The sequence below is a fragment of the Lutra lutra genome, chromosome 6 (assembly GCF_902655055.1).
Source record: "Lutra lutra chromosome 6, mLutLut1.2, whole genome shotgun sequence".
NCBI classification, from domain to species: Eukaryota; Metazoa; Chordata; class Mammalia; order Carnivora; family Mustelidae; genus Lutra; species Lutra lutra.
In genome coordinates, this window is record NC_062283.1 from 98,243,501 (window position 1) to 98,270,627 (window position 27,127).

The 27,127-nt window shown below is 37.2% G+C and overlaps 1 long non-coding RNA gene and 1 pseudogene across 1 annotated transcript in view; one reads left to right on the plus strand and one right to left on the minus strand.

Moving 5' to 3' along the window:
- The first annotated feature begins 3,976 nt into the window (after window positions 1-3,976).
- On the plus strand, window positions 3,977-4,688 carry LOC125101638 (pre-mRNA-splicing regulator WTAP-like; annotated as a pseudogene).
- Window positions 4,689-23,776: 19,088 nt separating this feature from the next.
- Window positions 23,777-27,127, minus strand: part of LOC125101765 (uncharacterized) — a 34,464-nt gene continuing 31,113 nt past the window's right edge. The window contains exon 3 of the long non-coding RNA XR_007127916.1: window positions 23,777-24,014. This is a non-coding gene — a long non-coding RNA (uncharacterized LOC125101765). The remainder of the gene's footprint in view (window positions 24,015-27,127) is intronic.

Consider the following 27,127-nt stretch of genomic DNA (forward strand, 5'->3'; position numbering starts at 1 on the left):
CCTTTCTCAAGAAACAAGAAAGGTCTCAGGTACACAACCTAACCCTACACCTAAAGGAGCTGGAGAAAGAACAAGAAAGAAACCCTAAACCCAGCAGGAGAAGAGAAATCATAAAGATCAGAGCAGAAATCAATGAAATAGAAACCAAAAAACAATAGAACAAATCAACGAAACTAGGAGCTGGTTCTTTGAAAGAATTAATAAGATTGATAAACCCCTGGCCAGACTTATCAAAAAGAAAAGAGAGAGGACCCAAATAAATAAAATCATGAATGAAAGAGGAGAGATCACAACGAACACCAAAGAAATACAGACAATTATAAGAACATACTATGAGCAACTCTACGCCAACAAATTTGACAATCTGGAAGAAATGGATGCATTCCTAGAGACATATAAACTACCACAACTGAACCAGGAAGAAATAGAAAGCCTGAACAGACCCATAACCAGTAAGGAGATTGAAACAGTCATCAAAAATCTCCAAACAAACAAAAGCCCAGGGCCAGACGGCTTCCCGGGGGAATTCTACCAAACATTTAAAGAAGAACTAATTCCTATTCTCCTGAAACTATTCCAAAAAATAGAAATGGAAGGAAAACTTCCAAACTCATTTTATGAGGCCAGCATCACCTTGATCCCAAAACCAGACAAGGATCCCAACAAAAAAGAGAACTACAGACCAATATCCTTGATGAACACAGATGCAAAAATTCTCGGTTGCTGATGTTTAATGCAGACCTAAAGCTAGTCTCTTTGGCCTTTCCATGTTAAGCTTCAAGAAGACATCTATATTTTGCCCATTGATTCTTTTCATTCTAGGTACTCACAGGTAATGTGAGGATGACCACTACTGCATGTGACATCTTTTCTTAAACTTGCTGTTGTTGAGAAAATGTTCTTGGAGACCATTTTTAAAAAGTCTAAGTTTATTAGGGAATTTTCGTCATTGGTCTCATAGTGGGACCTCAGCAAGCCAATTTCACCGCCCTGGTTGAAATTTGGTTGAAATTTGGTTCCCCCAAATGAGAGACTAGGACTACACACTCTTTGTTTTATTCTTTTGAAAACTCCTAAAGTTGCTTCCTGTAGAAAGAGGATGGGCTTAACCCAGAGTGATTTTGTGGCATCCAAGGACTCTTGTTTTTTCGAGTGCTTTATTGGTTCCTTGCCATCTCATTTTTTTTCGAGCACATCGCTTCTAGTAATGAGAATAGTCTCCTGTGGCAGGAGAAAGGAAGGAGGGCGGGGCAAAGAGAACAGGAAGAAGAGCAAGAGGGAAAGGGATTGAAGGAGAAACAGAAAAGGAGGAATGGAAAGAAGGGAAGAAGAAGTAGCCAGCGGTAATCACAGGGATCATAGATGTCAACAGGTACACAAAGGAAAATTACAAGTGTTTGGTGCCTGCACATATCTTCTGCCTGAGGATGGAGTGAGTTCCTGGGACTGCTTCCTAGAATTCTATATATTTATTTGGAGGGAAAAATATATATTTTTATACATTTGTAATTGGGTCTTAATAAAGCATAGGGCTTTATTAAGTTTAAGGGCTTTATTGAATCAGTGGTTATCAGGTTTTTCATGGTTTCCCTAGCTGCATGTGAGGTATTTGATGGATGTGTTATTTTTTTTTATGTTCCTTTATTCATTGTCCATTTTTATTTATAAATTTAAATTTCACAAATGGCAGAAAAACCCTGCTAACATTTTTCTTCTTGGAGAAACCCCGGGCTTTACTAAGCCCACCCTTCAGTATTACTGTGTGCCAGAGCTCAGTGTGGCCCTTGAAGAATGCATCCTGACTTCATTATTTTTGGTGTTTGCTAGAGATTTAAAAAGACACTAAGTTTGCATCATTCCATGTCACAAAATGTAAAGGAGTAGCTTCTAATCTGTATGCCTTTCACGGCACAGTAGATGCCCTTTCCAGAAATGGTTTGAACGGAAGATGGTGTGCATGGGAATGTCTACCAATCCAAACAAATATATTTCTTACTGTTCATGCTGCAGAGGGTAACCCCAGTGCTTTGCTTTCTGACACCCAGATACTGAAAGCCATTTCTGAAGGAAAGTTTACTCTTCAGTATCAAATCAATTGGAATTGATTCCTCAAAAGTTCTGATGGTTTGTATCCCCGGCCAACTGATGATCTTGATATTACTGAGAATTCTTCACCGTATATTTCAAGAATCAAAGTGCTGATGAACCAACATGGGACCCCTTGCTTCTTACCATGGAGGGCGCTCTTCCTAGCATGACTGGACCACTGGACCTACCCAAGCATCTTCTAGACTCATCAGAGCTATAAGATAAAGGGAAAGAAATTAGATGCCACACAGAGTCAGGTAGCTTCATGTGATCTTTCTTTTTCTTTTTCTTTTTTTTTTTTTAGAGAAATTCTTAGGATTTTTTTTTTAAGATTTTTATTTATTTATTTGACAGATCACAAGTAGACAGAGAGGCAGGCAGAGAGAGAGACAGAGAGAGAAATAGGAGGAAGCATGCTCCTCAATGAACAGAAAGCCCAATGCAGGGCTTGATCCTAGGACCTTGAGATCATGACCTGAGCCATAGGCAGAGGCTTTAACCCACTGAGCCACCCAGGTGCCCCTTCATGTGATCTTTCTATAGCCAGCATTAAAAGCCAGAAAGGGCCTTCCAGAAATACATGCCCTTGTGGATTAAAAAGTTTCTTTTCTATTCTTACTAGCTTTATCCTCTAATTGCTGCTGTGATTTGCAGTTCAAAGTTTATATCCAAGTCTTCATGCTCAATAAGGATTTAAGGCTTGGGATTGTACACAGACCTTTCATTAGTCTTATAATTGTTATTATTTAGTCCAGGCTTGTATTTTTTTCCTTTGGTAATCCATACACTGGAATATTCTCTGTGGAACATGCTAGAAAAAGGAAAGGATAGCACTCTTTTTAGAACTTCATGTAAGAGAGGCACCTGGGTAGTTCAGTTGGTTGGGTGTCTGCCTTCAGCTTGAGTCATGGTTTTGGGGTCCTGGGACCAAGCCCTGTGTCAGAAACCCTCCTCAGTGAGGAGTCTGCTTCTTCGTCTCCCTCTGCAGCTCCCCCTGCTTGTGCTTTCTTTCTCTTTCTCTGTCAAATAAATAAATAAAATCATAAAAAAAAGACTTTATGAAAGAAAGAGCTCTAAATCACCTACAAATATAGAGCCAGTTTCCAGCATGTCATGTGAAGGCTTTGCCTCTAAATTTTCATTGCAGTTTCAGGATTAAGCCAGACCACTTTTATCCTACTTAATGAATGTAACTGCCCATTCACCAATGTGGAAAATTCAGGGTTCAACAGTGTGAAATTTTGTACTGATTATTCAGAACCTCAGTCAAGGCCATGATTTTTTCTTACACATTTTATGACATTATTTTGTCTAGACATTATGTCCTTGTTGCCCTGAATTATAGCATTTATTGCCAAATTGCTTTAATCAGTTATCACCATTCAAAACTATGTGTCCAAAAGAGTTTAGAAGGAAGCAAAGTACAATAATGATAGGAAGAAAGTAAACTGTGTTAAACTATGCATCATGTGTCTTGATTAAAATACTTATGGGGAGCCCTCTTACATTTCCAACCACCACCTCTGAGCCCAGTCATGAAAAATTAGCCAGTTATACCCCAGAGAGCATTTTTTACTTAGAGAGCCTCAAATATTATGGAGGTGAACTCGGACTCCCTCTACCACTTTTATTCTCCATAGTCGTAAACAAAAGTAAAACAGCTAACTATATTTTTTAGTTCTAGTGTAGGAAAAGACTGAGGGTATAAGTGATTAGCCTTAAGACTATAAATAATCTCTCTTTTCAAAACTTATGTCTTGGCAAAGAAAGGGGAGTGCTGGGGCTGCAGTGGGAAGTGGAGTGGGGGGCCAGTGTTAGCACAGGCTGGTGGCCTTTACTTATGTGACTGGGCTGTACCAGCATGGCCTCTGGCTGGAAAGGATGCAAGATGACCATGGAGGAACCTGTTCCCAAAAAGGCTTGACTGAGTGAAGCAGACTTCACAGTTATGACATGAGATGAGTTAACTCTCAGGTGGAAACAATATGAAGTGTAGGTCCAAGCTTTGGAGGGCAAGTACACAGATCTTAATTCTAATGATGTAATGGAGTTAAGGGGAGTCTGAAGAAAAACTAAAGCAACAACCAGGAAAACATCCTTGTAAGGGGATTAGCAAACAAGGAGCGAGGGTTGCAAGAGTGTACAATGTACTAAAATCAAATCCAGTACCTCAAGCAAGTCCACTAGCCTAGCATAGCATAGCATAGACCCAATGATCAGCTTGTTTTTCCTAAACATGGAAGGTGAACTGGAATGGACTAAAGACAAACTGGAACAAGCCCAAAATGAACTGAGTATCTGGCAGTTTAGGAGATACTCCCCAGGCAAGACAAACCTGGCAGTCCCACCCTGAGAGAGCTGTGGTGGGAAGCCAAGTACCCAGATTCCACACCAAGACTCAGACATTGAATCTAAAAAAAGAAAAAAAAAAGCCTCATTCTTATACTATCTATCTTGTAATGGTTAAGATAAAACTTACCAGATGAATCTTGTGTTTCAGTTTCTTTCTCTTCCTCCTCCTCTGCTTTAAAAGACTGATAGCATCTATCTATTCCAAAGAACTGGCCACCTCCAAAAAATACCCCTTCCAGAACATGTAGAAACTGGGGAAATTTTTCTGAAAAGAAAATAGAGGGAGAAATGAAAGTCTTAAGTCTGTGGCATGCTGTGTCTTTAGACAGTTTGGAGGAATGAGAACCTAGAGACTTAAAGTCATGAATTGATCATGTAAAACTCCAGTAAAATGTAAAAGTAGAATGTGCTCTTAACCTTGAGCATAGTGATTTAGAGACACTGTGTATCAGTTTTGCCAATAAGACTGTGGACTTTGTGATTGTTGTGGAACTTCTGGGTCAAAATTCAAATGAAGCAAATTTTGCCTTTAAGAGTTTTGGAGAGTTTTGTTTTGTTTTGTTTTGTTTTGTGTTTTTTTGTTGTTGTTGTTTGGGTTTTTTTTGCTAAGAACCAATTTAATTGTCATGAGAGAATCAAATAATATATGTCAGTACAAGTAGTTCATATATTCAACCCTTTAGTTTGGGGCTCTATATTATTTGATTGAGCCTTAAATCAATGTGGTTTTATCAACGGTTTGTTCTTTGCATGGTTGCTAATGCTATAGATAATCTTACCATGGACTGTACAAACATAAAGGCCTGGTATCAAACTTCAGGTTGAAACTGTTTGAAGCATTATAAACATTCGCTTCACTACTAGAGTGTAGTAGAGGATTGGCTGTGATGAGACTCACTGTGTTATTTTTTTCAGTAGTGCAACTAACTCTCCGTTGCCTTCAATAGGTACATGTTGAAAGAGCATTGTCATTAGTTGTTAGTGGAGGAATGTGTTTCTTCATTGCATTTGGGCTTTTTCTATTGCACTCTTTTTTTTTTTGTAGTGGGCAGCAAAACAATGTTTATTGAGCAATAGCAAAGCAAGAGTACAAAGCTCCCACAGAGGGAGGGGACCCAAGAGTGTTGCCCTTGCACTGTTGATATTAAATTAAATGTGCCTTGAAAAAAAATTGTGTCTTGATTATAACTTCAAATAAATTCTCTAACCTAAAAATTATTTTAAGAATTCTTCCCCCTTTTCAAATTAAATGTGGTGATTGCTACAAAGATTAGATCCTTCATATTTTTGTAAATAGAGTGGTTACCACTATGGAAAACATGATGGTTCTAATTCTGGCTAAAATTGAACAAGAAGTCCTCAGCCAAGATTACCAATTTGATGCCTTTTATGCATCATAGCTACCAAAATATTATTCACTATTATAGCTGTATATAAGCTTTATATATTATGTAGCTATACTTATATAGTTATATTTAGGATCTATTACTGTGCTTCATTAATGACCACATTTCTGATTCGCTAAGCATATGGCCTAGGTGGCTTCTTTGTCCTCACTTTTTAAATGAAGTATCTGGGTTAGATGTTCTCTGAGGCTCATGTCAGCCCTAAAATTTTATGATTTTGTGTTCCATGAAATAAACTGGCCATCTTGTCTTTTATATGGTCCCACCTGCTAACTCAGATGTAACCTCTCCCTCATTCCCAACAGGAAAAAATTAAAAATATTTTATACAGATATAGGCCTTTATAAATAAAGCAAAATGAGGACAAGAAGAAGGAATCAACTCAAATTTCAGCAGAAAAGGATGACATTTAAAAACCATTCCTACCTTGAAGAGATTTGAGTCATTTTCAAATAACTCATTTGAAGTCATTTGTTGTGGACACTCCTAGAATAGGGCCAGCTAATTTGAAAAGGTTTCAAGATGAAGTTTCATCTAGTTTGGTCTGGAATATAAGACTCTGCATCATTTTATAGAACTAGGTCTGACCCAGTCTTGTGGAGTGTAATGATTCCAGGGAAATAAGGCCATAAAATATTTAGGAAACTAAGTGTTCTTTAACACTTACGTTGATACAAATACTATGCTGCCTCATCCATTTGGACATTCTAAGAGATACCTACTAGCAGCATCTGTAAATAGATAAAATCAGGTCTAACAGTAAGGAGGATTTCTGACCTATGAATAACCAGGCACTATTCTGAAGTCCTGACCGTGGTTCAAATCTGGGTATTATTATTCTTCCTAGGAAAAGGAAGGGAACCAGTGAAGAAGTGTTTGTGATGAAGGGAAAGGCAGTTCTGCTCTTCACCATTACTACAGGGAAGTCTTTCTTTAGAGACAGATTTTTACTTAGTGCATTCATTTACTCTCTTTCTTTCCTTTCTTTCTTTTCTTTTCTTTTTTTCAACACTGACTGGTAGCACTGTCCTCTTATTCCCATTAGTTACTTCCTAGAATCCCTCCCCATTCTAGTACCTGATCCTCCCAGGAAAATTGAACTGCACAACCCCAAAGCCTGGGGTTATTGCTCAAGTCACCTTTCCCTGAGCTCAGATGATCTCTGGCATTCTCACGTGCATTTTGCATAATTACCCTTTGCAGTTTCCTAGCCAAGATCTCATATGAAGTTAAAAGAAGAAACTAGTTTTCTCCTTGGATTTCTGTGCTCCTGGGAAACTTCATCTTGAATCATTTTTTAATTAGACAGCCCTATTCTAGGAGTTCCCGAAATCCCACTTCTTGGTGTGGCTGACTTTATTGAGGACACACAGAGCTTAACACACAGATGTCTGCAAAGATCCCTGCTGATTCTGTTGACCCATTTAAGCCCTGGTGATTTCTCTGCCACCAGGTCCCTTCCTAAGTGGACAGCCAGCCATCCTAAAGGGGAAGTTGGTGCGAAGGGCATGTGTCCACCATGGATGAGTACAAGTCTACCAATTCACCATTTTTCTGCCACTTAAGGTGAACCTGAAGTCTAGACCCCCCAAAAAAGCCTTTTTCCTATTTCTTCAAATTATTTATAGCATCCTTCCTCCCTACCACTCCCATCTTGTTATCCTTTATTTCTGGAACTGAATTAAATAATAGATGCTCTGGTCTCATTTCCATAAGGTTAAGATGAAGTAACCTGTTTAACAAGTATTTCATTAGGGGGAATAAAAAAGGTAGACTGAGAAATTCCAGTAAAAGTTTGTTATATAATTTTAAATGCTTTAAAATAACGTCACAATATTCTTCTTTTAAAAAGATCGGTCTTTTGTGGAAGATGTTATTAGTGGAGTCCTTGAAGCAAGTGGTGGAAAATGGATTTTTCATTACTTCAAAGGCAATATTAAAGGACCATGAAATTCAAAGCCCCTGGTTTTATCACAGACATTTTTATGTCAGGATTTAAACATTTTCCTACTCGACATTCTTCTAACACTCTAGTTGTACAGGAAAGAATGGTTATAATTGGCCCAGATCATAGTATGATTATTAAATGATAGGCATCAATTAAGCTGATATTTAAATTGAAGATATTCATATCAGGGGCGCCTGAGTGGCTCAGTGGGTTAAGCTGCTGCCTTCGGCTCAGGTCATGATCTTGGAGTCCTGGGATCGAGCCCCGCGTCGGGCTCTCTGCTCAGCGGGGGAGCCTGCTTCCTCCTCTCTCTCTGCCTGCCTCTCTGCCTGCTTGTGATCTCTCTGTCAAATAAATAAATAAAATCTTTAAAAAAAAAGATATTCATATCAGATAAGAGGAAAGTATGATTATAATTAAATGCATAAAATGTATAATCTGCTTTGGGAGTACACTTTAAACCATGTGATTATTTGTTGGAATATAAACTGTCACAAAAATTCTTCCACCTATTTCCTCTTTGCTCATTGTCACTAAGCATAAATAAAATATTTCATACATATTTTCCTTAATATGATTATGGGGGTGCTTTATGTAGATTATCATTTTGAAGCTGTATCATTTAGGAATAAAAAGAAGCAGAGAGAGGGGAGAGGGGAAGTCTTGAAAATGTTAACCGGGATCTTTTTTGTGAATGCAGGGTTGTCAACACACTTACATTCCCCAGAGTTAACTTTTTGGTTCCCAGGATTTTGCCATGTGTTAGGATTATAGCATTAGCACGAATACATTGATGCCACAACTTGGTAATAACATGCTTACTAAGGACCTAGGGATTTTAGCAGTTGTGTGAATTCACTACTTTTATGGGTATTTTTTTAAAAGTATAAAAATACTGTTAAATAGCAACATTTGTAAGTTTTAAGTATTATTTGTTTACCTGCTGGAGATCAGAAAACTCCAAAATCAGATTCATAGATTTTGACACTAATGCTTTCTTAGACAAACAAAATATTCACTATTGTTTTATCACTATGATACTTTTTTTTTTTCACTTGGAAGCTCTTGAAAATAAGAGTTCTTCATTTATGTTGTGTGTATTTTCATCTACATCTAAAAGACAAGTAAATGCCAACTATTATTTTCTCTTTCTGGAATGTATTCCTTGCTGGCCACCTCTTCAGATGTTGACCAGCAGCTGAGCAGTGTCCATTAGGGTTCCTCCACTCCAGTTACTGGGTAACAAGCCATTGGCCTGGGGCTATCAAAGCAGTCCCATCCTGCCTACCATAGTTACTATCTAGAAGTGATGATGTGATCTAACTTTAACCAATTAGAGCGAAATTCTGGATTTTGTTTAACAATAATGAGAAAAATCTGCCCACTGCCCTTCTAAGCCTACCACACGTGATCTGGAGAGAGAATTATGGATGTTGAGTTTTAGCTTTAGCCACCTTATGATCACAAGGGAAGACAGTCTGAGGGTGAGGTTGATCCATAAAGATGAAGGGACAAGAAGGACTGCAAGAGACAGAGCTCGACCTCTAGCTGTGCTGCATTCAAAACCCCACCTCTTCACTGTCAGTGACACACGCCAATCAATCCCCTTGATGATTTAAGCCAGATTGTAGTGATGTTCAACTATTTATAACCTAAAGCGTTCTACCAGATACAGAGTTTAGTGCTAAGAGTGGTGCCTGACATATCATAGATCCTAAAATACTGCACTCTCTGCTTCTAGGTAAGCAGAGTAATGAGGAAAAAATATTTTTCTATGACTGGAAGTTGATAAATTTTATTTTATACATATATAATGTATGCATTGTGTTATATACACAATGTATATAATTATATATAACTGGTTAAATGATTACGTAAATGGTTATATGATTGCCTGTTGTACCTTATAATAGAGTTCAAGTGCTAGCCAAAATTGCAATATTCAGTGATTTAGTAGGAAAATGTTTAGCTTTCATTAAAGTCCTTCAGTAGAGAGACAAGTTTGGACTAAAACTAACCAATCTGAAAAAGAAATTTAAAGCAATATATATTTTCTAAAAGAAACAATCTCTGCAAGTGGCTCTCTTTCCTAGATTGGTAAAAGTCTGTTTAAGACTGACCATATTTAGAAAGAAAGAAAGAAAAAAAGAAAGAGAGAAAAAAGAAATTTTCTGTCCTGGGGTTAGGTCAGTTGGAGAAAAAGAAGAATGGAGTAACCATCACAGGAGACAAAGCTGGTACCTGAAGGAAATCTAATGCTCTCCCAGCAATGAGAATTTTCAAAGAAACCCCAAGCCAAGCGTTAGGCTCTTGTTCATCTCTAGGACAATCTCAGGCCCAAAAAGAGAATTCTCCCCAATATCCATCTTTGGCATAACCCTACCAGAAAAAGGATAGGTGAGATAGTCCCAGAGAGTAGAACTAAGGTCTATAAGGTTGGACAACTAAACCATTCACTCCTCATACAAGGCAAGAATCACTCAGTGCTCCTGTCCAGCAGGATATGGAATGTGCTATGAACCAATAACCACTCCATGTTTCTTCCTATTCTCCTTCTCAATCTGTATTATAACTTACCATCTTCTCCCCATCATTTGTATGCTGGGAAGTATAGGGAATGGGTGACTTAAGTTTGTTGAATTATTACTGATCATTAAGAATTATATCAGAATTTGATTTAAAAAAAAAAGACTCCATCTAGAAATCATGCACTTGAAGTGCTAGTACCTGGAAGAGATTTGATTGTCTCCCTTTAGACTAGTGGTTCTCAACTTTGGTTGCTATTCAGAACCACTAGGAACTTCTTATGGCTGGGTCACACCTAGATTAATTAAATCAGAATCTCAAGGGGAGAAACCAGGCATCAAGAGGTCCAACATGTAGCTTAGTTGAAAACCACTGTTTCCACTTAGGGGTGAAGATTTGGGGAACCTGGATATGGAGAGGAAGATACATGGATGTTGGTTTAGCAAAAATGACAATGGATCTTTTTGCTTGTTCCTTGAGTCATCTCACTCCTTTCTTTTGTAATAACACCCATGTTCTTGACTGACCCCATCTTGGCTTTAGTCACTCATAGGAATATACAGATATTGATTCAGGAGAGTAAAACCGTAAACTTTTGCTTTATGGTTGGGAAAGAGAAAATATGAAGTAAGAGTATTGATATTGATTGTTGCTGGACAAATCAACTTCTAGAAGATACAAAACCCTGGAAAATGCAGGAAAATGGTGTGGGAGCACAGAATAAATCCTACCTGAAACCTACTCTACCTGTGAATGAAGCCAGTAAATTCCTTTTATTGATTAGGAGAGTTGGAATTGGGTTTTCTCTTTTTTTTTTTAATTTTTTATTTTTTCAGTGAAACAGTATTCATTATTTTTGCACCACACCCAGTGCTCCATGCAATCCGTGCCCTCTCCAATACCCACCACCTGGATCCCCCAACCTCCCACCCCCCGCCCCTTTAAAGCCCTCAGATTGTTTTTCAGAGTCCATAGTCTCTCATGGTTCACCTCCCCTTCCAATTTCCCCCAACTCCCTTCTCCTCTCTAACTCCCCTTGTCCTCCATGCTATTTGTTATGCTCCACAAATAACTGACACCATATGATAATTGACTCACTCTGCTTGACTTATTTCACTCAGCATAATCTCTTCCAGTCCCGTCCATGTTGCTACAAAAGTTGGGTATTCATCCTTTCTGATGGAGGCATAATACTCCATAGTGTATATGGACCACATCTTCCTTATCCATTCATCCGTTGAAGGGCATCTTGGTTCTTTCCACAGTTTGGCGACGTGGTCATTGCTGCTATAAACATTGGGGTACAGATGGCCCTTCTTTTCACTATATCTGTATCTTTGGGGTAAATACCCAGTAGTGCAATGGCACGGTCATAGGGAAGTTCTATTTTTAATTTCTTGAGGAATCTCCACACTGTTCTCCAAAGTGGCTGCACCAACTTGCATTCCCACCAACAGTGTAAGAGGGTTCCCCTTTCTCCACATCCCCTCCAACACATGTTGTTTCCTGTCTTGCTAATTTTGGCCATTCTAACTGGTGTAGGGTGATATGTCAATGTGGTTTTATTGAATCTCCCTGATGGCTAGTGATGATGAACATTTTTTCATGTGTCTGATAGCCATTTGTATGTCTTCATTAGAGAAGTGTCTGTTCATATCTTCTGCCCATTTTTTGATATGATTATCTGTTTTGTGTGTTTTGAGTTTGAGGAGTTCTTTATTGATCCTGGATATCAACCTTTTGTCTGTACTGTCATTTGCAAATATCTTCTCCCATTCCGTGGGTTGCCTCTTTGTTTTGTTGACTGTTTCCTTTGCTGTGCAGAAGCTTTTGATCTTGATGAAGTCCCAAAAGTTCATCTTTGCTTTTGTTTCCTTGCCTTTGGAGACATATCTTGAAAGAAGTTGCTGTGGCTGATATCAAAGAGGTTACTGCCTATGTTCTCCTCTAGGATTCTGATGGATTCCTGTCTCACATTGAGATCTTTTATCCATTTTGAGTTTATCTTTGTGTACGGTGTAAGAGAATGGTCGAGTTTCATTCTTCTGCATATAGTTGTCCAGTTTTCCCAGCACCATTTATTGAAGAGACTGTCTTTTTTCCACTATATTTTTTCCTGTTTTGTCGAAGGTTATTTGACCATAGAGTTGAGGGTCCATATCTGGGCTCTCTACTCTGTTCCACTGGTCTATGTGTGTTTTTATGCCAGTACCATGCTGTCTTGGTGATCACGGCTTTGTAGTAAAGCTTGAAATCAGGTAACGTGATGCCCCCAGTTTTATTTTTGTTTTTCAACATTTGCTTAGCAATTCAGGGTCTCTTCTGATTCCATACAAATTTTTGGAATATTTGCTCCAGCTCTTTGAAAAATAACGGTGGAATTTTGATTGGAATGGCATTAAAAGTATAGATTGCTCTAGGCAGTATAGACATTTTAACAATGTTTATTCTTCTGATCCAAGAGCATGGAATGGTCTTCCATCTTTTTGTGTCTCCTTCAGTTTCTTTCATGAGTGTTCTGTAGTTCCTCGAGTACAGTTCCTTTACCTCTTTGGTTAGGTTTATTCCCAGGTATCTTATGGTTCTTGGTGCTATAGTAAATGGAATCGATTCTCTAATTTCCCTTTCTGCATTTTCATTGTTAGTGTATAAGAAAGCCACTGATTTCTGTACATTGACTTTGTATCCTGCCACGTTACTGAATTGCTATATGAGTTCTAGTAGTTTGGGGGTAGAGTCTTTTGGGTTTTCCATATAAAGAATCCTGTCATCTGCGAGGAGAGAGAGTTTGACTTCTTCATTGCCAATTTGGATACCTTTTATTTCTCTTTGTTGTCTGATTGCTGTTGCTAGGACTTCTAATACTATGTTGAACAAGAGTGGTGAGAGTGGGCATCCTTGTTGTGTTCCTGATCTCAACGGGAAGGCTGCAAGCTTTTTCCCATTGAGGATGATATTTGCTGTGGGTCTTTCATAGATAGATTTGATGAAGTTCAGGAATGTTCCCTCCATCCCTATACTTTGAAGCGTTTTAATCAGGAACGGATGCTGGATTTTGTCAAATGCTTTTTCTGCATCAATTGAGAGGACCATGTGGTTCTTCTCTCTTCTCTTATTGATTTGTTCTATCACATTGATTGATTGGCGAATGTTGTACCATCCTTGTAGCCCAGGATGAATCCCACCTGGTCATGGTGGATAATCTTTTTAATGTGCTGTTGGATCCTGTTTGCTAGGATCTTGTTGAGAATCTTAGCATCCATATTCATCAGTGATATTGGTCTGAAATTCTCCTTTCTGGTAGGATCTTTGCCTGGTTTGGGGATTAGGGTAATGCTGGCTTCATAGAAAGAGTCTGGAAGTTTTCCTTCTGCTTCAATTTTTGAAACAGCTTCAGGAGAATAGGTGTTATTTCTTCTTTGAAAGTTTGGTAGAATTCCCCAGGGAATCCACCAGGTCCTGGGCTCTTGTTTTTGGGGACGTTTTTTATCACTGCTTCAATCTTGTTACTAGATATCGATCTATTCAGGTTGTCAGTTTCTTCCTGGTTCTATTTTGGGAGTTTATAGTTTTCCAGGAATGCATCCATTTCATCTAGGTTGCTTAGCTTATTGGCATATAACTGTTGATAATAACTTCTGATGATTGTTTCTGCTTCCTTGGTGTTAGTGGAATTGGGTTTTCTCTAGTGAGTAACTGGAAGCATCCTCACTGATAGGTTCTGTGGTGGATATAGGCAGTGCTCTGCTTTTCCATTGCCCCCCACCCCCCATTGCTTGTTCTCCATTTGCATCTAATGGCCTGTACCTATGACAGTCCTCAGAGGACTATCTCAGGTTGCTGGAGCTGCTTTGCAATTTTGATCAGAGGGCCAGAATTGTCTTGGATTTACATCTTTCTTAGTGCAGGCCTTAGCCAACCACTTCCCAGTACATGAGCATGAAGCCCAGTTTCCTAGTCTGGAGTTGGACAAACCCTGAGGCATATCTTACACTTCATAGCCTGGCTCAGGATCTAAACTTTTGCTGGGATTCTTCCATTCCTTATTCAACATGCCCAACTCACTTCCCAGTTTCTGCTGGAAGTACTTCCTTTACAGATGACTTAAACACAAATCTTCACTTGGAGTCTTCTTCTGGGGAACCCAAACTAAGACACATGCTAATCCCCGCTAGTGTTGAATTCTGTGAGAAGCACATAGTGTGGGATTGATAAATGTGACTGGCTGGCTCAGCAGCTGATTGCTTTCTCTAAAGTATTATCTCTTTTTTTACATGCTAAACAAAATAGCAAAACATATTTAAATGAGATACGTGGCAGAATCAAACTTTAGAGTGAAATCCAGAGAGATCATCAGGCTAAACCGTGATATAAAGAAATTAAATTCTAGTGAGGACACATAACTTTTTCCAAGCCTCTTGACTGGTTAACGACAAGGCCAGTGCTTGAAGTCAGTGCCTCTTTGGTACCATTGGAAATTTGTTTATTGCCATGCCTAACGGTGAATTCCAAGGATCTTATTTAAGTCACATTTTCTCTGTTTAGAGACAAATTCCTTATTCTTGTTGTATACAGAAGAGTGTCACAATAGCTGAATTATTAGAGCTGAATACTCTCTATATGAATATGATAAGCATAAATTAATGATTCTTGAATATATGAACCACAAAGTTAGTTACTTCTTGGGCCACAGAATAGACTAGAACTAGAAGAAATGTGACTCAGAAGATAGAGCTCATAGACTGTATTCTGAATTTATTCTGGGCACATAGTAGGTACTCAATAAATGTTTGTTGAATAAAGTATACTGAGTTCCACAAGCACATACGGAAAAGAGGTTCTAGTGTCAATAGTAGAGAAGAGGTAGGCACACCTGAATTATTGAATGGAGAAAATGGGCTTTATGTGGAAGAGATGGAGTTTGTTACTCTCTCAGCCTTCTTGAGTATTGAACTCAGGAAGTAGGGAGCCTTAAGTTTGTTCCTGGGCTGTATATCCGATATCAAGAGATAAATATTTCAGTTATCTACCCTGTTTTGTTTCTTTGGTATGTGTATGTGTTGAGTGTATAGCCTTTTGTTATTCTGAACTAACAAAGTCCAGAACTGAGCCACAGAGAATGAAGGAAGGTACTACTGTGCTACTGGTCTCTCCTGGGCTAACATTTTAAATGAGATGCAGAGTCTCATCCATGGAAGTCAGTGCACAGATGGCAAGAGTGATGAAAAAGAGATGGTCAAGACACTGGTCAATTTTGGAGATAACAATTGGAACCATGGTCTACACTCTCCTTGGTTGTCACAATATGGAGACTATCTCTCCGCTGTCATCTTGGAAGCCCTGGATGGTGTTTTGTTAATAAATTTACTGATTTTCTTTACATAGACCCAGAAGGGGTTTTCTTTAAAATAAATGTAGATAATGCCTTAGACATCCCAGGAGCTTAGGATATAAATTTAGAGAGTTTACTTCATAGTGATCTCAAAGGATTTGTTAATCAAGTTTATATAGGCTTGGATATTGTTTCTAACCTGTCTCCTAGATTATCAAGAAAGATCATCTAGGGCGCCTGGGTGGCTCAGTGGGTTAAGCCTCTGCCTTCGGCTCAGGTCATGATCTCAGGGTCCTGGGATCGAGGCCCACATCGGGCTCTCTGCTCAGCAGGGAGCCTGCTTTCTCCTCTCTCTCTCTATGCCTGCCTCTCTGCATACTTGTGATCTCTCTCTCTGTTTCAAATAAATAAATAAAATCTTTAAAAAAAAAAAAGAAAGATCATCTAAAGCATATCTTTTAATGGAAGATAAGCTGAGGAGAACTCTGTTCTAAAAAGACAGAGAGAAATATTTACACACATATATGGATTGTTAAAGATTGAATAGATAGGGGCTTCAAATCAAATTCCAGAAATGTCAGCAATTTTTTGTTGTTTTAATGCTCTAAGGCTCAGGCACAAGAAGGCAAAATATGCTGTTGACAGCATTCTAAAATCCTCCCTATAGTCTTGCCCACATACGAAAAGAAAAAGAAAAAAAAAGGTCAGGAGAAATTGGAAAAGGTTTGCCATGAAATTCAGCTTTGTTAAATCACCTATTGTACTCAAGGTGCCCTTTAACCTGATTTCAAGCTTATCTCATGTAGTCTTCAAAACTACCTTCTAGATGGTATTTTATATATGAAGAAAGCAATTATACAGTAAAGTAAAATAACTTCTGCAAGGTTGTAACAGTGGGTTTAAACCCATGTCAGTCAAGACCAAACTTACAGGAGAAAGGAATAAACAATGCTAATGAATTGGAAAATTCAATAATGAAAGATCTTTTTTAAAAAACTTCTATAAAGTTAATCATTATTTGAAAGAAAATAAAATCTAAATTTGCATTTTGTTATATCCTTAAAGACAAAAGTGCTATTGTAAAAACTAAGCAATATTTAGTCATTGGAGCAGAAAGGGTTGATGGTTTGCCAGAGAATTACCAAGTATGTTAGGTGTTCCTAAGCCAATGGATATACATAAGGAAACAAGATGGTTAGGGGCTTGGTCAAAGTCCTGGTCTGCATGGAGTAGGGTCTGTAAAGTTTTTAAATGTACCCTTGTCAGTTGACTAATGTAAAATTCTGTCTACAAACTCCATTTTTCATTGACTTATTGAAAACAAGAATTGTTCACCCACAAGTATTTATTGAATGTTTATTCAAAACAATTTGCATTAGATTTTACAAGGTAGAGACTAGAGAAGAACAACAATGACAGGACGAATAGACTGAAGGAAAGATCTGGCCATGTTTGAAGTGACAGAGAAGACATTTGGCCTCTTTGACAGCCATTTTGAGTACTTTCTAATACTACACATACTCAAGCTTAGTTTATCATCTCCCTTCTGATTCTTCACCTCAAGTCATTAGGATTTGCTACTAAGCAGAGCCTGTTCACTGCCAGAGGCAAAGTGTAAGAAAATGAAGATGCCAAGATTCATTGTTAACATTTATTAAGCACTTATTATGAGCCAGGAAATGACCTTAAGTTTTAAGATGCAGTAACTGATAAAATCCTAAAAAACAACCCCATGAGTGGTTACTTTTCATTATCCCTTATCTATCTGTGAAGATATTGAGATACTACAATGTTGTTAGATTCACATACTCTGAAGGAATTGGGATATTCTCAATAAATAAGAGGCAATGAAGATAGGTACAGTAAAGATACTGGTAAATTTTTAGATGAAATGGATAGCAATTGAAAAGATGATCTTTATCTTCCCTACAAAATAAGAGGCAATAGGGGAGAGGGTGGTGCAAGGGACCAAAAATAGAACTCAGGTTATTATGGCTTGGTGCTCTGATATTAGGTAGTTTACATAAAACCTTTACCTAGTGCTTACTATAGTTCCTCCAAGAAGATAATGATACTCCCATTTTACGGAAAAAAAAAAAAGCATCTGGAGATTTGAGAAGTTAAGTTGCTTACCAAAGACCACACACTGTGGAAACTCAATATTGTTTACCACCAAATCTTGGTTCTTTCCTCTATGGCCTTTTTATTTATCAATTCTCAAGTTGGTGGGAATGAGCTTGGGAAATTAAGAACAGGACAGGTTTGGAATAGTCAGGGTGGGAAATGAAACTCATAGCCAGACAGAAATAAGCAAAAATTGTCAAGTCTCAGAACCAGATCTGAGGACTTGAGGTCCCAAAGTGTGATATTGAAATAAAGTCTATTTAGATGATTATTTGATTCACCTATAGCAGAACAGTGTCCATGGTAGGAAGTTTGAAACTGTTAGAGATAGGGAAGTAAATTGCACTTACAACACTGGTATAGGCAGATATTTAAAATACAAAGCAAAACAATTATATGTGATACCTGCCATGAGAGAGGTACAGAGAATGCCACACTTCATTTATTCTAATTCCAAAAGTTCACATTTTAACATCTTAAAATTGGGATGTATCTTAAAATGAGTGACAGTCTTTTTCAACAATGACAAGATAGTTGTCATGAGTTGGTTGTGATTATCTGCACAATCTTGAACTTGGCCATGGGGGTTCAAGTTCAAATTACCTTCAGTTCTGTTGGGTTGTATTCACTGAGGATACTACAGATATTGATTTGTACATGCCATTGAAAGTATCTTGGAGGCATAGATACAGTGCTTGGAGGCATATATGTTAGTGAAGCAAATATTTATATTAATTCAGTAGATATGACCACAAGTCCATATTTTGGGGGGAAGCAGCAACTCAAATGCTTTCCATAAATTATACCCACAAGTAGATGCAGCTACTTGTGTTTTGTTACTGGGATACCTGAAAAAGGATTGCAGAGCACAAATCAAACAATTCAACTGAAAGTAGGAGAAATTGTCAGATTCCTTGGCATAGATATAGTCTAGTTATCTCTTGCTCTGTAACAAGTCAGCCACCAAACCAAATGGCTTAAAGCAACACTGATCATTCTATTGTCTCTCTCAGAGTCTCAGTGCAACAGGAATTCAGGAAGGGTTTGCCTGGGTATTTCTGGCTCATGGTCTGTCATGCAGTTGCAGTCACAAGGAAACTAGACCTGGGACAACAGGGAGCTGAAGCACCTGCAGGTGGGTCAGGCGTCTGTCTCACTTCATATTTTCCCAGAGCCTCTCCCTGTGGTCTCTTTACATGGGTTGCTTTGGGCTTTGAAATGTTTTGACAGCCCTGAGGAAGTTGGACTATTTGTGTGGCAGCTAAAGGCTTTCAGAGAGAGTAGTCCAGCGAGCAAGATGGACGCTGAATCACCTTCACAACGTGGCTTCAGAAGTTGTACAGCATCACTTCTGAGGCATTCTGTTGGCTACCAGCAAGTCAAAAGACTGCCCAGATTGAACGGGAGGGAAGTTAACTTCACCTTTTGATTGGGGAGCGAAATCCTAGAAGAACATATGGGCTGGAAGCTACTGTTGCAGCTGTATTTCAAAAATACAATCTGCACAAGATGAAAGAAATGTCAAAGCATTAAGAGGCTGGCATTACTGATTCATTCATTGTGTAGGACTTAGCAATAAAGCATTGGACTTCTGCTGAACTCTTTCTGACTTTGAACAGAAGCCATCTAACTTCCTGCAACATATGATTCAATCAGGGGGTAAAGATGATACTATGTTGTTATTCTAACTAAACCATGGTGTTCTTGAAAGAAGTTGTCAGTGCTAAAGGTATTAAAGAGGTCAAGATCATGATCACCAGTCACATGTCTGCTATGTGTAAATGACCCTGAAGAACTCATTCTGGCAGGTTAAAATAAGAATTCTAAGTGACAAGAAAGCGCCAGGCAATACTTAATTAGCAACAATTTTTTTAGTGCTGCTTAAAATAATGGTGTGTCTTACAATTTATGGCATTTTTTGCTTTGATGAAGGACAGTAGTGCAATGAAAGCATGAAATCAGCATAAATTTCCTCTTCCTGGTATGGTCAGAAGGCTCAGAGAAGGACTCAGAGAAGGGAATTTTTAGACTTGGGGAGGTAGAAATAATACCTAATGATGAAGCAAGAAATCAAGAAGTATGTTTGAAAAACACTTGACAATTAAACCCCATTCCATGTACCTAGGCTTTTCCCCATTGCTCCTTATGTAATTTCTCCTCTCATCAGTCTTGCCATTTCCCTTGTGAGTTCCCCAGGTTCCTGCCAGTCCTTCATGACTCCTGTAGGTCCTGCCAACCCCATGTTGAGATTCTTCATTGGTTGCAAATGGAGGTCAGGAGGGGTGGGCTGGTAGGGCAGAGTTTGGTTTATCTGTTTTACCTATTAGGGTTTCTTAAAAGGTTTCTATTGATGAATGGGGTTCAAAACTTAAAAACAAAAGCAAAAATGTAAGTCACTGTAATATACCATGTACTTTCATGCTCAATCTTAGAGCATACAATTAATGTCATCCTCCATTCAATTAATGCCTGCTTAAGACCACCTTCCAGGTATTAAGTACTGTGCAAGGCATTGGCTATTTATGGTATATCTTGCTTCATAAAACTTCAAACTGAGTTGAAATGATCAAATGCTTTATTTTGGGGGCAAATATCTAGGAGTGGAATTGCTGGATCATCTGGTAATTGTGTGTTTAACTTTTGCTAAAGTAGCTGTATCATTTTACATTCCCACTGGCACTGATGAGAATTCTAAATGTTTCACATTCTCACCAATACTTGGTATAAGTCTTTTTTTTAAAGTCTAGCCATTCTAAGGATGTATATTAATATATCATAGTGGCTTTTATTCATACTCTCTTGATAACAAATTGAACATCTTTTCTTGTGCTTATTGGCCATGCTTGCATCTTCTATTATAAAATGTGTGTTCAGATCTTTTGTCATTTTAGCTGGAGTTTTTTTCTTATTATTATTGACCTGTAAGAGTTTTGTGTTTTTTTTTTTTAATAACTTCTGTTGATGAGTCCTTTGTCAGATATATGTATGGGGGATTTTTTTCTCCTGTGGTTTGCTTTTTCTTTTCTTTTTTTTTTTTAATGGTCTCTTTCAAAGAGCAAATTTTTAAATTTTGATTGTCTTACTTATCAAAGCTTTCTTTTATGGTTCATGCTTTTGTGTCACATCTAAAAAATGGTTCCTTATACTAAGGGTGCAAAGACTTTGTCCTATATTTTCTTCTAAAGCTTTTATAATTTTAGCTCCCATGTATAGATATCTCTTTCTAGTTAATTTTTTAATATGATGTGAGATAACAGTTGGGTTTATTTTTAAATATTCCTTTGCTTTTCAGCTTTCACTGTTTCCTCCTATTACTGTTTTTTATACCCTGTAACCCCTTCTGACTTGTTGTCTCTAGTGTTCTGGGAAGCTCGACTGTCAAGCTCATTAGAAGACATTGTGAGCCAGACCTAAGAGAAAACTATTTTAAAATGGAAGGGGATTGAAGGCATTTATTTTGGCAACACAGCAGCCTGATTTTGCTGGCTTTAGGAGTCTCACGTATTTCAGATGGCCCCATAATAGGATCTATGGAGAAGTGATATCCTAGTTCTTATACTATATTATTTTATTTGAATTCATTTTATGGTGTATAGTTTGTTAAACCCTAGGCCATCTATTTTACTATTAGTAATTCTATACACTATGCCTAGCATAATGTCTTTCTCATAAAAAGTATTTGGTAGTTAAATATGTTCTGGTGATTGGCAGCAAATAGAAATGACAGTGTTTCAGAATTATTATTTTCTAGAGCAGTAGACTTGCTTTTTTACTGCTATGTAGTTTTAATCATACACAATCCAACTTATGCATATTTGTTTATTTACATAGTATATATATACATCATTGCAATGCTATTTTTACTTACAACATTGAAAATAATGAAATAAAATAAATTTAAATAAAATGTACTATTTTCATTTAGCACTGGAATCATATTATGATCTTGTACTTGGAGACAAGGTATGGGATTCCTAAGTTTTAAATTGGATTCTGAAATTAAACACTTAGCATATGAATGTTATAGTAATGAAATTTCACACATTGGATTGCTGAATAATCGATAGAGGGAACATGTTTACTAATAATTAGACTATTATATTTAGAACCTATGTCAATTAATAAAATTTTTAAAAAGACACAATTACCAACAGTAAAACTGTCCTTTAAAAGTGTAAAATACCATATAATCAGTTTTAACTAACCTTTATCTGTTGCTTAAAAAGTAAGCATTTCTGAATTGCTTTAGTCTAAAACACCACAGAGTCATGAAGAGGATTGCTGTGCATTTCCTATGACAACATTTGGATACCCCCCCCCATACATCTGTACAATTCTTGTATTTCTAATTATTCATATTCAGCATGTGCCTTCTAAATATGCCACTGAAAAATAAAATAATTACTTTTCCTCAAATGTTCAGCAGGCACTTTAAATTAGCCAGCTGGTCTCTTGTCATGGCTGAAAACATATAGTCTTTTTATAAAAAGTGACAGTAAATACGTCCATGGCACCAGACACTTTATATGCAAGTGGAAATTCCATGGTGAAATGACTTATGATTGGAGAAGAGCAAAAAGTGTGTAAAGAAAGAGAATTGGTGTGAATAGTGCTCCACAGGCCTTGCAGTGGCTCACAGAGAATAATTCATTTTAAGGAAGTGAAATCACCTTGTTTTATGGCAAGGCAGTAATCTCAAGGTCCACATGTTAAGTTTTTTTATTATTATTAAAGATTCAGAAGTCATTTAAAAACATGACCTGTTAGAACAATTCAGTGCACCAAGTCTATTTGCAAAAATTGTGTTGTAAATCATGATTCATTATGTGATTGTGATCAGCATACACTTAGAAATCCATCCCTTTTGATGATATCGTCCTTTCTATGTGGTTCCTTTTATGCAATGGAATAGTCCCACCTCCACTTTTATTCTCTTTTTTATTTTCTGTGCTCTATTTTGTTCCTTTGTTTTATTTTTGGCTCTATTTTAAACTACCCTATACTTTTTTTTTTTTATCTTGGCCTATCTTTTGTGATTTAACTTCTATCACTGTAGTCTATGATATATGATAGGTGCAAAATACCATAATGAAACCATCTTTATTTTGCCTGAGTCTCTGGCCTTAGAGTCTCTCACAGACCATGAAATAAAAAGCAAATGAATTCCTGAATGATGGAGTTAGAGGGTACTTTAGAGATCTTCTATCTTAGTCTCCTTGTTTAAAGATGAGAAATTGATACCTAGAGAGGCCAAGTGACCTGCTCAGATAACAAAGCAACAAACTTGCCAGAGTGATAGACTTGCCTTATCCCCAGTCTGGTGCTTCCTCCCTCTGTTAAAGCTTCCTTTGTGATTAAATCAACTGGACCATACAAACAGCAGTCATCATTTTGGTGGTTCAACTATTTGTGTCTTTTTCCTTAATCATTCATTCATTCATTCATTGAGTACCTTCTATGCACAGGCCTGTTGAGAACACAGACATAAAGAAAACAGAACCCTGCCTTCAGAGAATTAGTATTCTAGTGGAATGAGACAGATGATATACACCATAAATGTGTGAAACATATAACATGCAAAATAATGATAAGTGTTAGGAAGAAAAATTAGACAGGAAAAGGAACTTGGGAATAAATTTATAGTTTTGTGTTGAGGGGTAAAGGATAGTAAAACTTTAAGCAGTGTAAAAAAGATGAGCACTGGGTATTATATGCAACTGAAAAGTTATTGAACACTATATATGAAACTAATGACATACTGTATATTGGCTAGTTGAGTAAGTTAAAAAAGAAAAGATGAGATTAGACCTAAGGCAGTAGAGAGCCATGCAATCCACTTCCTGCATGACTGTGGAAAATCTTGACTTTGTCCATAGGGAAGAAAGCCAAGATTTTCTATACAGCTCTCCTTCATCTCCTATAAGGCATCAACTCAACCAGATGAACATCCTAAAGTCAGAGTTTTCTTTTACCCAGAATATTTGCAGCCACCAGAAGGGTTTCTTTTATGTTGCACATCTAGATGTAAGAGACTTTAGCAACCATAGCGCTGACCAGAAAGAATATAAATGGTCTAGGCTGGCACTTGAGAGCTGGGCTGGAAAAACTCGATTTGTGTCTGTTGGGTTAGGGCCTGTTTTCCTACTTATTCTCTGCCCGTCAGTTAGGCTTAATCCATGGAACTCAGAAGAAGCCCAGCTTGAGACCTGTACCACTTGGAAACACTTTATCCTGAGACCTGGAAAGAAAGAGAAGGAAAGTCATTTGTTTGCTTGAAAAAAAAAAAAAGCAGTTTTCTGACTATGACCAGACCCTTGAACATCTTTTGAAGTAAAATAATTCTCAGTAAGCTCAGAAAGTTTAACCACTAACTAACTTTTACTGTAGATAGAAGAGAACTTGTTTTGTGCTTGTTAATTTTCTCATGTTTTGGATGATGCTGAAAGAAAAGATTCATTGATTTAAAAAATTTCAAAAATTTCTCTGTATCTATCATAGAAAGAATAAATATGAGATTTAACCAAAAATGCTATGTATGGATGCATAAACTGCATCTTCAGATACAGTTATAAAATCCTTTTAGATGCTTTTAGATTTTCTATGTTCAACTTAGTTATAAAAATTTTGTTATTTCAGAGGAAAAAGTTATTTCAGGGAAAATTTCCCCTTTATTAAATTCCCAATGCCATATTCATTCATTCATTCGTTCATTCATTCACTCATTTGGTGTATGTCATTTGGTGTATGCCAGACACTGTACTAGGTGCAGTCTATATGATCAGTAATGGAACTACCTTTTCTATAGTTTATGTATCCCCTTACTTCTTAAGGATCGAAATCAGCTCTAATTGGATCTTTGTTGGACAAATCCCTTTCCAAAATTTTTTGTGTATTGACACATTATAAAATATAATGAAATATGAACAATGTATGGTACTATCAAGTTTTGGGGGGGTGGTCAAGTTTAAATTAACTTATATGTTAACTTAAAATGTAAAGAATTGCTATATAATATAAAGTACCTTATTTAAGACATAGGCTACTAAATAAGTCAGTTAGGAGGACAGCGATATTATCAAGTAGTAAAATAAATTTCAAAAATTTCAATTTTCTAAATAGGTTCTTCCTCATAGTAATACAGTACCAGAAGAGATGTCTAACCTGTTTTCAGCCAGGGCATGGATATTTAGGATCTTAAAAAAAAAAAGTTAATAGCAAGAGGACTTCTAGTTATGGAAAGATGGAATAGATATACTTTTCCATTTTCCTTTTGCTAAATAAACAAGAACTCCAGACACATATATAAAACAAACATAAGAAGACTCTGAAAGGTGGAGAAGAACACAGATTAGCTATGGATTTTGGAACCCAAGGAACAACAGAGCAATGAGTTTGATGAATTTTTACCCTTCGTATGCCCGATTTATTGTTGAAGAAGCCAGCAATCTAGAAACATCAACAGGTACAGATAAAAATGGCACCCTAAAAAACCTGCTCTCTCTTGCCAAAGGGCAAAGAAAAGGACAACAGTCTTTAAGACGATTGCTCTGTTCTATTCTTGGATGTATCAGACAACAGCAGCTTTCTCTACTTCCTATCTCACCTAAAGCTCAAGGAGAAGGGGAGCCAAGAAACACTTGTGGGAGTCACAGCCCAGGTACAGGGACCCACTAAAAGACTGAGATTTAATCGTAAGATTATAAAAGACTTCATCTTCCCCGTACCTTAACACCATACCAACAGGGCTCCAGGATAACAGTGGCTTCCTACAAGATGCAAAATATGTGGAGATATAACTGACAAAACTGAAAGGAAAAACCAACAAATCTATGGTTATAGTTGGAAACTTTACCACCACTCTCTCAGTAAGTGCTAGAACAACTAGAGAGAAAATTAGCAAGTATATAAAAGAACTCAACAACACCGTTAGCCAATGGAATCTAATTGATATTTATAGGCCATTCCACCCAACAAAAGCAGAATAACCATTCTTTTCAAGTGTCCAGAGAACCTACATCAAGATAGATCATACCATGGACCATAAAAGGAACCTCAACAAACTTTAAAGAATTAAAATTATACAGTATTTTCTCTGACCACAATGGAGTAAAACTAGAAATAAATAACATACAGAAAATGGGAAAATCCCCCCAAACACTTGGAAATTAAACACTTCTAAATCTATGAGTCAAAGAGTGAAATTAAAAAAAAAATACATTGAACTAATTGAAAATGAAAACACAATATATCAAAAATTGTGGAAATCTGCTAAAGCAGTGCTGAGAGGCAAACTTATTGTACTAAATGCACATATTACAAGGGAAGAAAGGTTTTAAATCTGTATTCTAGAATCTCTCCTCAAGAATTTAGGGGGAGGAAAAGCAAAATAAACTCAAAGCAAGCAGAAGAAAGGAAATAATAAAGCAAAAAGCCAATGAAATTGAAAGCAGACAACTGGATTAGGAAATCCACAAGAGAGCTATTATTTGAAAACATAAATTGATAAAAATTAACAAGAAAAAAGATGCAAATGATTGGTATCAAGAATGAAAATGTGGATGTCAATGAAGACCCTGTATATTAGTTTGCTAGGGATTCTTTAATGAAGTGCTATAGACTGAGTAGCTTGAGAAACAGAGATTTATTGTCTCAGAGTGCTGGTGGCGGTTAAGTCCCAAATCAAGGTGTTGGCCTGTTTGGTTCCTTCTGAAGGCTTTGAATGAAAGATCTATTCTAGGCTTCTTTTCTTGTTTGTAGGTGGCTGTCTTCCCTCTATGCATATCTCTGTGTCCAAAACTCCTTTTTATAAGGATACCAGTCACATTGGATTTAGGTTAACCTAAGGACTTCACTTTATTACCTCTTTAAAGACCTTGTCTCCAAATAAAGTCACATTGTGAGGTGCTGAGGGTTAGGACTTCAACATATGAATTCTGTGGGGACATTGCAACCCATATACCTTGCAAGCAACAAAAGGACAACACGGAAATGCTTCAAAAGACTCTATACATATAAAATTGACAATTTAGACAAAATAGGCCACTCTCTGAAAAACAGTCTACCGTAGCTCACCCAATATGAAATCCATAGGCAATAAAAGTGAACCTAGCTGAATGTCTAAAGCTACTAAGAAAATTAAACCTATTATTTAAAAAAAAACTATAAGAAAGAAAGATAGAAAAGGAAGGAAGGAAGGAAGGAAGGAAGCCTGCCTGCCCAGGCCCAGGTGGTTAAGTGGAGAATTATACCAGACATTAACTTCTCATAATCTCTTCCAGAAAATATAAGAGGAGGAACATTATTCAATTCATTTTGTGAACTTGCATTATCTTGTTACCAAAACCAGACTAA